The 14,662-nt window shown below is 35.2% G+C and overlaps 1 protein-coding gene and 1 pseudogene across 1 annotated transcript in view; both read right to left on the bottom strand.

The window, feature by feature from the left end:
- Nucleotides 1–14,662, bottom strand: part of HECW1 (HECT, C2 and WW domain containing E3 ubiquitin protein ligase 1) — a 486,667-nt gene that overhangs the window by 41,813 nt on the left and 430,192 nt on the right. The window lies entirely within an intron of this gene.
- On the bottom strand, nt 9,848–9,965 carry LOC112473580 (annotated as a pseudogene).

Raw genomic sequence — 14,662 nt, 5'->3', positions numbered from 1 at the left:
TTATTTATTTATTTATTTATTTATTTATTTGATTTTTTTATTGCGTCATATGTACAAAACATAAAACTTATCATTTTAACCAGTTTTTAAATGTAAATTTCAGAGGTGACCACAGAAACATGACAGAGTGAGAAATGTCCTCATTTTGCTCCCCTTGAAACAACAATAAGCTGAACATCTAAAACTCAACAAAAAACACCCAAATTGCACATCAGCATATCTGAGCATGGTATCTACACATAAGAACTACCACAGATCAAAACTCTGAGACTTGGGCAGTAGGTGGGGCGAAACACAGAAGCTGCCTCTTACAGTCAAAGCTCCCTGCAGAAGGAGAGGGAGGGGAAAAGGTGCTCCAGGTTCCCTGAACAACCTGTCGGGGAGAGCTGTGAAATCCATGGACCAGCAGCAGTGCCCAGGGATCAGGGTAGAAAGAGGAGAAATGAAGAAGGCAGAAAAGTGGGATGGCACAGAAACAACAGTTGATTATTATCAGCCAAGATTGCAAAATATGAGGCTGAGCCGCAGTCCCCAGCGGGCCCCTCCTCCCATATCATTCAAGACCGAACACCGCAGAGCTCCAGGGCAATCTAAGCAAACACTACCAAAACTGTCATTAACACTGACAGGGACTGAGACTGAGGGTAACAAGCGTGATTGAATATTTATTTTAAAAAAGGCATTATTAGGACTTTATATAAAGCAGGGATCCAAGAGACATAGACGCCATCTACTGGAAATCAAAAGAAAAATGTCTTCTAGGCAACAGGCTAAAGAGAGACCTTTATGCAATAAATCTTTCTGGAAAAAATAGCAGAATGCACTTCTATTAATTCTCAGGCAGAGAAATAGTCCATTAAACATCATGAACAACCATGGTGACAAGGCAGCTCAGAAAGAAAGAGAAAAGTCTCCAGAAAATAAGCTTACGGACAAAGAAATATGTGACTTAAATGACAGAGAATTCAGGACGGTACTTCGGAAAAAAATCGATGAGATCCAAAACAATTCATATTAACAATTTCGGAAATTGAAAAACAACTAGAAGAGCAGAATAAATTCTTTGGCAAGGAGATCGAAATCTTCAAAAAGACCAAATAGAACTTCTGGATATGAAAAACACACCAAAAGAGATGAAAAATCAAACAGGAAACTTGGGAAATAGATTCAACTAAATTGAGAAAATGATCAGTGATATCGAAGACAGGAATCCAGAAATAAATCAGAAGGAAGAACAGAGAAAACAAAGAATGACAAATAGTGAAAGAGAAATACAAGAACTAGATGATACCATCAGGAGAGGAAATATAAGAATAATAGGCATTGTCGAAGGGGAGGAAAAGGAGCAGGGATTAGAAATCATTTTCAGACAAATAGTTCATGAGATTTCCCAAATCTGCTGTCATTCTCCACTACAAGGTCTACATTAAAGGACATAGTGAAAGGAGTTAGCTCATCCAAAAGAAAAAGACAAAAAAAAAAAACAAAAAAAAACCCCACATCTAGGAGTAGAGAAACTCGCAGGCAGACAAAAGCAGAGGAGTGCAACCCTTACTATGAACAGGACATTATAAGCTTAAAAAATAAGAAGAGATTTGCTATAGCAAGATAGTAATAAATGTTCAGCATACATAGAGACATACTGAGACAATGATAACTGAAAAGGGGAGAATTCAAAGATCAGATTCGCAAAGTAGAATGAAGATAAGGCACATGCAAAAGAAAATTGATTACTACATATATAGAACGATTCTCTACATATTTGCAATGGTAGCCACACGCTAAAGACTCAGACTGAAGTATATAAGACAAAACAAGAAGAAACAGAGGGAAAACCCACAGAAGCCAACCAAATTAAAAAAAAAAAGAAACACAAGGACAAGAAAGCAATGGAAACACCGAATTACCAGAAAGCAAAAGATAAAATGGCTATAAGAAGACCTCATATTTCAATAATCACTCTAAATGTAAATGGAATGAACTCACCAATACAAAGGCACAGAGCTGTAGATTGGATCAAAAAACAAAACCCAATCATACGCTGCCTCCAGGAGACACATCTCAGCTCCAAAGACAAATATAGACTCAAAGTGAAAGGGCGGAAAATGATATTTCAAGCAAAAAGCATTGAGAAAAAAAGGGAAATAGTGGTACTAATATCAGATGAAATAGACTTCGAAATAAAAAAAGTAAAGAAAGATCCTGAGGGACACTTCTTAATGATACAGGGAATCATGCCTCAATAAGACATAACACTTATTAATATCTGTGCTCCCAATCAGGGAGCCCTGAAATATATAAAGCAATTACTAACAGAACTAAGGGAAAAAAAAAACCAAAACATTAATGTAGTCAGGGACATAAATACCCACTGTCAGATATGGACACATTATCCAAATGGAAAATGTATAAGGAAATACCATCCTTAAATGACACATTAGACCAACTGGACATAATCGACATTTACAGAGCCTTCCATCCCAAAACAGCTGCTTATGTATTCTTCTCTAGTGCACATGGAACATTCTCAAAGAACGATCACATACTGGGACACAGAGATAGCCTCAACAAATATAAGAGGGTTGAAATCATACCAACCATATTCTCTGATCATGATGCTTTGAAATGGAGATCAACTGTAAAAAGAAAGCAGATAAAACCACAAATACATGGAGATTAAGCAACATGCTACTGAAGAATGACTGAGTCAGAGAAGAAATAAGAGAGATCAAGATATAAATAGAAAGGAATGATAATGATAGTACAACATAACAAAACATTTGTGACACATCAAAAGTGGTACTAAGAGGAAAGTTCATATCATTAGAAGTCTATCTCCAAAAAAAGGACAAGCTCAAATAAACAACCTAATGCTTCACCTTAAAAAACTAGGAAAGGAAGAACAACTGAAGCCTAAAGTCAACAGAAGGAAAGAAATAATCAAAATTAGAGCAGAAATAAATGAAATTGAAAACAAAACAAAACAAAACAATAGAAAAAATAATACAATAAAGAGCTGGTTTTTTGAGAAGGTTAATAACATTGTCAAACCCCTGGCTAGACTCACTAACGAAAAAGGAGAAAGGACACAAAGAAAGAAAATCAGGGAAGAAAGAGGAGAAATTTTGACAGACACCACAGAAATAAAAAGGCTCACACAAGAATATTATGACAAATTATATAACACCAAACTTAATAACTTAGAAGAAATGGACAAGTACTTAGAAATATACAACCTTCTTAGACTGAATCAAGAAGAACTGGAATATCTAAATAGACCAATCAGCATTATGGAAATTGAAACAATCATCAAAAATCTATCAAAAAGTAAAAGTCCAGGACCAGATGGTTTCACCAGTGAATTCTACAAAACATTCAAAGAACATTTAATACCTATTCTCCTCAAACTCTTCCAAAAAATTGAAGAGGAGGCAATACTTCCTAAATCATTTTATGAGGCCAATGTTACCCTGATACCAAAATCTGGTACAAATAACACAGACACACACAAAACTATAGACCAATATCTCTCATGAATACAGATGTAAAAGTCCTAAATAAGATACTAGCAAAACAAATACAGCAACATATTCAAAAGATTATACACCACGATCAAGTGGGCTTCATCCCAGGGGCACAGGGATGGCTCAACGTACGCAATGGATTAATATGATACACCACATAAACAAATTAAAAAATAAGAATCATATGATCATATCAATAGATATGGAAAAAGCCTTTGACAAGGTACAGCATTCATTTGTGATCAAAACACTTAACAAAATCGGTATAGAAGGAAAGTAACTTAACATAATAAATAAAAGCCATATATAACAAATCCTCAGTCAACATTACCCTTAATGGTGTAAAACTAAAAACCTTCCCTCCAAGATCAGGAACAAGACAAGGCTGTCCACTACGGCCGTTGTTTTTCAATATAACATGGAGGTTCTAGTGAATGCAATCAGCCAAACGAAAGATGTAAAAGGCATCCTAATAGGAAATGAAGAAGTCAAACTGTCACTATTTGCAGATGACATGATTCTCTATATAGAAAACTCTAAGGACTCCACAAGAACATTACTAGAAACAATAAGCAAATACAGTAAAGTTTCTGGATACAATATCAATGTTCAGAAATCTATAACATTTCTATACCCTAATAATAAAGTGTCAGAAAAAGAAGTGGAAAAAATAATCCTTTTGCAATTGCAACACAAAGAATAAAATGCCTAGGAATAAATCTAACAAAACATGTGAAGGATCTATATAATGAAAACTATAAGATCCTATTAAAAGAAATCTAAGAGGAACAAGGAAATGGAAAGATATTCCATGTTCTTTGATTGGAAGAATCAACATAGTTAAATGACCTTTTCCCTTAAACATTATACAGATTTAATGCAATCCCCATCAAAATCCCATCAGCATTTTTTAAAGAAATAGACCAAACATCATCAAATTTGTATGGAAGCATAAAGACCCCAAATCACCAATGTCATCCTGAAAAAAAATAACAAGACTGGAGGCATCACTCTGTCCAACTTCAAATTATTCTACTAAGCGACAATAATCAAAACAGCATGGTATTGGCAGCAAAACAGACACATGGACCAGTGGAACAGAATCGAGAGTCCAGAAGTAAACCCATATTTATATGGGCATATAAGTTTTAACAAAAAAGCCATAACCATACATTGGAGAAAGGAAAGCCTTTTCAATAAATGGTGCTGGGAAAACTGGAAAGCCGCCTGCAAAAGAATATAACCAGACTCTTGTCTATTACCACACACCAAAATTAACTCAAAATGGTTAAGGACTTGAACATAAGACCTAAAACAATAAATTGCATAGAAGAAAACTTAGGGACTAAATTCTTGGAACTTGGACTTAAAGCATATTTATGAATCTGTACTCAAAGGCAAGGGATGTAAAGGCAAAAATAAATGAGTGAGACTACAACAAACTGAAAAGCTTTTGCACAGCAAAATAAACTGTTAACAAGGTAGGAGACAACCATCTGAATGGAAAAATATATTTGCAAGCAACGCTTTCGATTAGGGCCTAATATCCAAAATATACAAAAAACTCATACAACTTGATAACAACAAAAAAACAAATGATCCAATCAAAAATTAGGCAGAGGACCTGAACAGACACTTCTCCCAAGAATACATGCAAATGCTCAACAAACATATGAAAAGATGCTCATCATCAGTAGTTATTAGAGAATGAAAATCAAAACCACAATGAGATACCATTGCACATCTGTTAGAATAGCTGTTATCAACAGCACAAGTAATAAGTGTTGGAGAGGATGCAGAGAAAAAGGAATCCTCATACACTGCTGATGGGACTGCAAATTGGAATAGCCACTATGGAAAACAGTATGGAGGTTCCTCAAAAAACTAAGAAGTGATCTACCATATGATCTAGCACCCTCTACTGGTATTTGCCCTAAAGACTTGAAAGCTCATATCTGAAAAGGTATCTGCACACCAATTCATAGCAGCGTTATTCTCAGTGGCCAGGACATGGAAACAACCAAAGTGTTCTACGATAGATGATTGGCTAAAGAAACTGTGGTACATATACACAATGGAATATTACTTAGCTGTAAGAAGAGACAAAATACTATTATTTGTGACAACATGGATGGACCTCGAGATAATCATGCTAAGCGAAGTAAGCCAGACAGAAAAAGTTGAAAACCACATGATATCACTTATATGTGGAATATACACCTAAAAGCAACAAATGAACAGGACAAACAAACAGAGACTCATGGACATGGTCAAAAGGTTAGTAGTTACCAGAGGGTAGGGGCAGCAGGGATGAGGGAGGTAGATGGGATAAAAGGGATCAAGTATGTGGTGACAAAAAGAACTCTAACTATGGAAGGGGAACGCACAGTGTAAATATGTATATGCCTTACTTTTAAAGTGTACAGCTGAAATTTATTGGATTTTGGTTAACCAATGTCACTAAAGAGAAATAGTAAATTAAAAAAATAAAATAAGTGTAAATTTTAGGGGATTTAAAATTGAGCAACTATCACCACTCTTCACCTCCAGAATCTTTTCATCATCTTTACTGAAATTCTATACTCATTAAACAACAATTCTCATTATTCCTTTTGTTTAACCCCTGGTATCAGCTAGTCTACTTTCCGTTTTTATGAAATTAACTATCTTTGGTACCTCATATAAGTGGAATCATACAATATTTGTCATTTTTTATCTGGTTTGTTTTACATAGTATAATATTTTAAAACTTTATCCATGTTGTAGCATGTATCATAATTTTGTTAGATTTCAAGGCTGAATAATATTCCATTTCATGTATAGTTTATATCTTGTTTATTCATTCATCCATTAATGGATATTTGAATTGTTTCTACATTTTGGCTATTATGAATAATGCTGCTGTGAACACTGGTATACAAATATCTGTTCAAGTCCCTCCTTTCAATTCTTTGGGATATAAACCTAGAATTGTAATTGCTGGATCATATGGTAATTCTGTTTATTTCTTTTTGTTTATAATGTTTTCCACAGCAATTTTACCTTTTTAGATTTTCCCAAGCAATGCACAATGGTTCCATTTTCTCTACACACTTGCCAATCATTGTTATTTTATTTTTTAATTGCCATTCTAATGAGTATACATGGATGCTTTTGAAAGTTGTAATTTCCCAGAGTGTCACTTCTGCTTCCTCACTTGTATTAGATGTTCCACTGTACATCTCCACCCACAATGAATTGCCCAGGCATTTATGGGTATATAGACCCCCTGCAGCTTTCCTGAACAGTGGCACATCTTTTCTGCCTGATAACCAAGAAGGTAAGACAGATACTAGTCTTTTGGCAGCCTCTGAAACAGATTAGAATTTGCAAATTAACTCTGCTGTCTCTGGTTTGAGAGATCAAGAATTGGGAGACTGCCCCCTCTAGACCATTCCAAACCACAAGGAAGGTTGTGAGGCAAGGGTCAATAAATATGTCCTAAAACTTCCTACTGATTTGAACGTGGCTTTTTCTTGATTGGAACTTTGCTTGTTTGCTGTAAAACTTAAACTGTTCCCCATTGTCTTTCTCCCCAATTCTGATTTTTTCAATTACAGTTGACATTCAATATTATTTTATATTAGTTTCAGGTGAACAGCATAGTGGTTAGAAATTTGTATAATTTATGATGTGAACCCCCTGACTAGTCTAGTAACCCACCTGGCACTATATATAGCTATGACCATATTATTGACAATATTCCCTATGCTTTACTTTAAAATCCCAAGACTATTTCCTAGTTTCTTAACCTTTTACACTCCAACCCCCAAACCCCCTCCCATCTGGCAACCATCTCTGCATCTATGAGTCTGTTTCTGTTTTGTTTGTTTGTTTTTTCTTTAGATTCCATATATAAGAGAGATCATATGGTATTTGTCTTTTTCTGTCTGACTTATTTCACTTAACATACCTTCCAGGTCTATCCATGTTCTCATAAATAACAAGATTTCATTTATTTTTATGGCTGAGTAATATTTCATTGTTTATATGTACCACTATTTCTTTATCCAGTTATTTATTGATGGGAACTTAGGTTGCTTTCATATCTTGGCTATTGTAAATAATGTTGCAATTAACATAGGGGAACATATATCTTTTTCAATTAGTGTTTTGGTTTTCTTCAAATAAACCAAGAGCTGGAATTGCTGAGTTAAATGGTAGTATTATTTTTAATTTTTTGAGAAACCTCCATATTGTTTTCCATAAAGGCTACACCAATTTGCAATCCAACCAACAGTGTATGAGAGTTCCCTTTTCTCCACATCCATGCCGTCACTTGTTCTTTGTTAATTTCTTGATGATAGCCATTCTGACAGGTGTGAGGTGATAACTCATTGTGGTTTTAATTTGCATTTCTCTGATGATTAGTGATGTTGAACATCTTTTCACATGTCTATGTCCATTGGTCTTCTGTTTGTTCTCTTTGGAGAAATGTCTGTTCAGGTCCTCTGTCCATTTTTTAATTGAATTGTTATGATTATTATTTTTTGTGGTGTTAAGTTGATGAATTCTTTATAAATTTTGAATTTTAACCCCTTATCAGAAATATCATTGGCAAATATCTTCTCCCATTCAGTACGTTTTCTTTTCTTTTTGTTGATGGTTTCCTTTGTTGTGCAAAACTTTTTAGTTTGAAATAGTCCCGTTTATTTATTTTTGTTTGTTTGTTTTCCTGGCCCGAGGTGACATATTAGAAAAAATATTGTAAGAGAAATGTCAGAGAGTCTACTGCCTGTTCATTTCTAGGAGTTTTATGGTTTTGGGTCTTACATTTACGTCTTTAATTCATTTTGAGTTTATCCTTGTATGGTCTAAGAAGGTGGTTTAGTTTCATTTTCTGCATTTTTCTGTCCAGTTTCCCCAGCACCATTTACTGAACAAACTTTCTTTATCCCATTGTATATGCTTTCCTCCCTTGTCATAAATTAAATGACCACATAGGTGTTTATTTCTGAGCTCTCTATTCTGTTTCATTGATCTATGCATCTGTTTTTATGCCAGTATCATACTGTTTTGGTTTCTATAGCCTTTTAGTATAGTTTGATATCAGGTATTGTGATATCTTCAACTTTGCTCTTCTTTCTCAAAATTGCTGTAGGTATATGGGATCATTGTGGCTCCATATAAATTTTAAGATTATTTGTTCTAGTTAAGTAAAAAATACCATCGTTATTTGATAGAGATTGCATTGAATCTGTAGATTGCTTTGGGGAATATGAACAATTTAACAATGTTAATTTTTCTTATCCATGAGCACCATACATGTTTCCATTTATTTGTATCTTCTTCATGTCTTATAATTTTCCAAGTACAAGTCTTTTACCTCTTTGTTAAATTTATTCCTAGGTATTTTATTTTATTTTTTTTTTGATGCAATTGTAAATAGAATTGTTTTCTTATTTCTCTTTCTGAAAATTTGTTATTGGTGTATAATGATGAAACTGATTTCTGAATATTAATTTTGCATCCTACTACTTTACTGAATTCATTTATCAGTCCTAACAGTGTTTTTGTGGAATCTTTAGGGTTCTCCATATATAGTATTATCATCTGTAAATAATGACAATTTGACTTCTTCCTTTTCAAAATAGATGCTTTTTGTTTCTTTTTCTTGTCTGATTGCTGTGACTAGGATTTCCAATAATATGCTCAGTGGAAGTGGTAAAAGTGGACATCCTTGTCTTGTCCCTGATCTTAAGAAAAATGTTTTTAGTTTTTCACAGTTGAATATAATGCTATTGGTAGTTTTGTCATACATGGCCTTTATTATTATGTTGAGGTATGTTTCCTCTATTCTCACTTTTCTGAGAGATTTTTTTTTTTTAATCATAGATGGATGCCGGATTTTATCAAATGTTTTTTCTGTATTTATTGATATGATCATATAATTTTTATTCTACATTTGTTTATATGGTGTATCATATTAATTTATTTGTGGATATTGAACAACCTTAAATCTCAGGAATAAATTTCCCTTGATCAGGGTTATGATCTTTTTAATATATTGGTGAAATCAGTTTGCTAATATTTCGTTGATAGTTTTGCATCTATGTTCATCAGAGATATTGGTTTATAATTTTCCTTTTTGTTATGTCTTTGTCTGGATAATGGTGGCCTCATAAAATGAGGTTGGGAGCCTTTGGATGGGCTATTTTTTATTTATTTATTTGTTTGTTTGTTTGTTCGTTTTAGGTGAGGCAACCCTCGGTTGACCTCACAGGTTGCAAAGACCTTGTCAGCTTACAATTCTTTATTTTTATTTTATTTTTTAAAATTTTTTACTCCTACAGTACCTAGTCTTCCTAGGTGGTCTCCTATCAAGTACTAACCAGGCCCAACCCTGCTTAGCTTCCAATATCAGATGAGATCGTGCTTGTTCAGGGTGGCATGGCCGTAGTGGATGGGCTATTTTAAATTGAGTGTTCAGAAATGGCTCTTAGAGATGTTTGAGCTGAAATGTGTTTTTTTAATTCAAGCATAATAATTTGAAAATATATGAATTTTGCACCATTCATACTTTGTATGAGACATATAAATAAGTTTGAAGCTTTTTACATATGTAATTTTGTTGTTTATGCCTCCATTCAAAATACATAAGAATTTTTTACCTGGTATTTTCTTATATGTTATTTTATAGAGAGTGAGAAATTTCATATACTTAACCTCTCACCATCTACAATCTATCACCAAGTTTTGCTCATTTGTTCAGTCTTCTTCTGAAATAACTTTCTATTCCTACCGTTTCTGACCTAGTTTGATTATTTTTTTTTCCAAAGGACCGTTTCACCAGCCTCTTCTATGACACCCATTGCACACTCCAATACCTCTACTTGTAAACAGATTTGACTTTCTAAAATACAAATCTGATCAAGGCATTCCTCTACTGTAAAAATATTACATTGCCATCTTTATGATAAAATCCAGCCTCCCTGAAATGTCATCAAATGCCCTTTCCTATCTGAAATAAGGATGCCTTTATTCTTTTCTTTCTGCATTTTGGAGCCACATCAAACTGACATCTGCTTATTCATCCTCCATTTCCTCATTTCTTCTCTCCATTACTGCCACCAAATTATTTGCACTCATTTTTTAAACATATTTTCTATTATAATATTATATTCATCTCAGATGTATAACATAGTGATTGGACATTTACACAACTTACGAAATGATCACCCTGATACATCTAGTACCCATCCGACACCATGCATAATTATTACAACAATATTTACTATGTTTCCTATGCTATACTTTATAACCCCATGACTATTTTGTAACTACCAATTTGTACTTCTTAATCTCCTCCGCTTTTTCATCCATTCCTTAACCCCCTTCTCACCTGGCAGCCATAAAAATGTTCTCTGTATCTATGAGTTTGTTTCTGTTTTGTTTGTTCATTTATTTTGTTTTGTTTTGTTTTTTAGATCCCACTTAGTCAAATACCCTTTAAAATGTCCATCCGTGTTGTTGCAATTGGCAAAATTTCATTCTTTTCTATGGCTGACTAATATTCCATTGTATATATGTATCATTTCTTCTTTATCTATTCATCTACTGATGGACACTTAGGTTGTTTCCACTTGGCTATTGTAAATAATGCTGCAATGAACATACGGATGCATATATTTTTTCAAATTAGTGTTTTAGGTTTCTTTGTGGAAATACACAAAAGTGGAAATATTGGGTCCTTGTATCTTGTTATAGACTTTGTTTTAAAGTCTATATTGTCTGGTATGAGTATTGCTACCCTAGCTTTTTTTTTTGGTTCGTTTCCCTTTTCATGAAATATCTTTCTATTCCTTTATTTTCAGTCTGAGTGTGTCTTTGGATCTAAAATGGGTTTCCTGTAGGCAACATATATAAAGGCCTTGTTTTCTTATTCATTTAGCCACCTTATGTCTTTCAATTGGAACATTTAATCCATTTACATTGAAAGTAATTATTAATAGATCTGTAGTTACTGCCATTTTATCATTCATAATTTTTATCTTTTTTTTCCTTTTTCTTCTTAAAGAAGTTCCTCTAACATTTCTTGTAATACTGGTTTGGTGGCAATAAACTCCTTTAGTTTCTTCTTGTCTGGGAAGCTCTTATCTGTCCTTTCATTCTAAATGATAGCTTTGCTGTTTAGAATAACCTTGGTTGTAGGTCTTTGGTTTTCATTACTTTAAATATTTCTGGCCAAACCCTTCTTTCCTGAAAGTTTCTGTTGAGAAATCAGCTGACAGTCTTATGTGAGCTCCCTTGTAAGTAACTCATTGCTTTTCTCTTGCTGCTTTTAAGATTCTCTTTGTCTTTAACATTTGGCATTTTAATTATGATATTTCTTGGTGTGGGCTTCTTTGGGTTCATTTTGTTTGAGACTGTCTGAGCTTCTTGGGCTCGTATATTTATTCTTTCACCAGATTAGAAAAGTTTTCAGTTATTATTTCTTGAAATCAGTTTTCAATTTCTTGCTCTCTCTCTTCTCCTTCCTGTATCTCTATGATGTAAATATTGGTATGCTTGATGTCCCAGAGGCCCCTGAAACTATTCTTACTTTTTGGGATTTTTTTTTCTTGTTGCTATTGTGGTTGGGTTTTTTCTGCTACCTTATCTTCTAAATCACTGATTTGATCCTCTGTGTCATCTAATCTATTGTTGATTCCCTGTAATGTACTCTTCATTTCAATATTGTAGTTTTCATTTCTGACTGGTTCTTTTTCATGTTTATTTTTATTTTTATTTTTATGTTTCCTATGTGCTTGCTGAAGTTTTCTCTGAGATCATTGAGCATCCTTACAATCAGTTTTTTGAACTCTGAATCTGGTACATTTCTTGTCTCCATTTTTTAATTTTTTTCTGGAGTTTTGTTTTGTTCTGTCATTTGGAACATATCTCTTTGTCTCCCCATTTTGGCTGCCTCCCTGTGTTTGTTTCTAAGTATTAGGTAGAGTTGCTATATCTCTTGGTCTTGGTAGTAGGTGTCTCTGGGGCCCATTGGCACAGTCTCCATGGTCACCTCAGCTAGGTGCTCCAGGTGTGTCCCTTATGTGAATTGTGTGCATCTTCCTGTTGTAGTTGAGATTTGATTGCTGTTGGCACATTAATGAGACAGAATGACCCTCAGGCTGATTTGTTATGAGGACTGGCTGTGACTATAGTGGATAAGTTGTTGTGCAGGGGCAGACCCTATGAAGTAGGATTTGTTTTAGCAGGGCTCTAGTGCCTGTCAAGTCTGCACTTTGGGTATGTCATTTGTGGAAGTGGTTGGTGGTACTCTGGTGTGGTCTGAAGCTGGATACCAGTGTGTAGTTTCTGAGGCTTCTTGAGAAGGGCTCCTGTCTAAGCCAAGGTCAGCCACTTCCTGTGCCCTGCCTGGGGTTACCTGGTATGAGCTACAAATTGATCTGCAGATTTTTGTCACTGGTGCTGGATTTGGGGGTACTCGGGAGAAGCTAAGCTGTGAACTGAGGCTGGCTGCTGTTAGTGCTGGGCCTTGGACTGCTGAGCAAGATGTATAGGGCATATTGAGGCCAGATACTGTTTGTTTGGTTTGTGAACCTTTGAGAGATTTTAGGTAAGTCCACAGCATGAGCCAAGACAAGCTGTTTGGGACAGTGACTGGAAGTGGCTTAGGTGGGCTCCCAAATTGGGAGATATGAGGTCTCAGGGAATCGCCAGGGCAGGGTGACCAGTGTTAGCCAGGTTAATGGAGACACAGATATGATGCCCACCTGTGTGTGCAGGTTGCATAGGGGGAGGGCTCAACAAAGGAGCAATGGTTTCTGGCATCACCTCTGTCTAGGAGAAAGCTGCCCCTCCAGCCCTGGCCCTGAAGCCAGATAATTTTGTTCCTTTCTTTATGTTTCTGGCACCTTCTGCCCCAGCTCTGGAGCCTGGGGGAATGAGTCCATGTGTGGGCCCTCTAAAAGGAACACTTGCAGCTCCAGTGGCCCTCCATCTCTCTCAGCTACAATCTCTGCTGATTTTCACAGCCAGAAGTTATGGGAACTTTTCTCCCTGGCACTAGAACCCTGGACTGGGGAGACTGGTATTGGGCTGAGAACACTTACTCCTAGTGGGGAACCTCCACAGCTGAGATATCCCTCCTGATTTTTAAATATAACACGTGGATGTGGGACCAGTCCAATTGGTGTCTGTGCCTCTACTACCTGTCTTCATGTGGCTTCTTTAGTTTATCCTTAGTTATAGAACTTCTGTTCAGCTAGACTTCAGGTGAGTCTCAATGATGATTGCTCTGAGGTTTAATTGCAATTTTAGTTGTAGGATGAGGCTAGCACAGTGTTTAGCTACTCTGCCATCTTGACCAAACTGGATTATTCTCTTTATTCATTTGTAAAGCTCTTTGTATCTAATACTAATCACCATATAATATGATTAGTGCTATAATAGAGGTATGCATAACATTTATCACATTGTATTGTAAATTGCCCAGTGAAATATCTGACATTGCCTTAACATGGAGGCTAAAGCCTAATGCAGGAGCCATGTTGCCTGGATTCAATCCCAGCTTGGTCTATAACTATCACTGTGACTTTGGATATGTCTGTACCTTATCTTCTTTGTCTTTAAAACTAAAATAAATCAGTATCTGTGTTATAGCATTGTTAGACAAAAGTGTCTAAAATGGTGCCTGACATGTTTTAGTAAGTTTTCAATGGATGCTTTCTTATTTAGTTTTATATTAACTTCTGCATCTCTAGGGACATAAAATAAGCATACATTAGAGATTAAAAGAATAAAAAATTTAGCATATGAGCATCTTATTAATATGCAAATGAAATAATCATAATAAAAAAAAGAAGATATGGAATTTGGAATACTACTTCCAGATTTCTATGGCCAAAGACACATACAATAGACACATAGAGTTTAACAAATGGTAATGTTTCTAGTGGATGGATTGAAAGTCCTGAATTGTATAGATTCTTCTGCAGTTTAAATTTTTGCCTCCCACCCCTCATGGGTTTCCTGCCATTCTCTGTTTTGCTCTGTGACCTGAGGGACATGTTGCTATGTTCTGCAATATCTGCAAATTCCTTGACCTGTGGTTTCTGATTGGTTTGGCCAATGGAACTAGAGAGTGGAAGAAG

The sequence above is a fragment of the Pteropus alecto genome, unplaced genomic scaffold (assembly GCF_000325575.1).
Source record: "Pteropus alecto unplaced genomic scaffold, ASM32557v1 scaffold109, whole genome shotgun sequence".
Taxonomy (NCBI): domain Eukaryota; kingdom Metazoa; phylum Chordata; class Mammalia; order Chiroptera; family Pteropodidae; genus Pteropus; species Pteropus alecto.
Note: the sequence above shows the minus strand (reverse complement) of the source record. Positions and strands in the feature narration are given on the sequence as shown.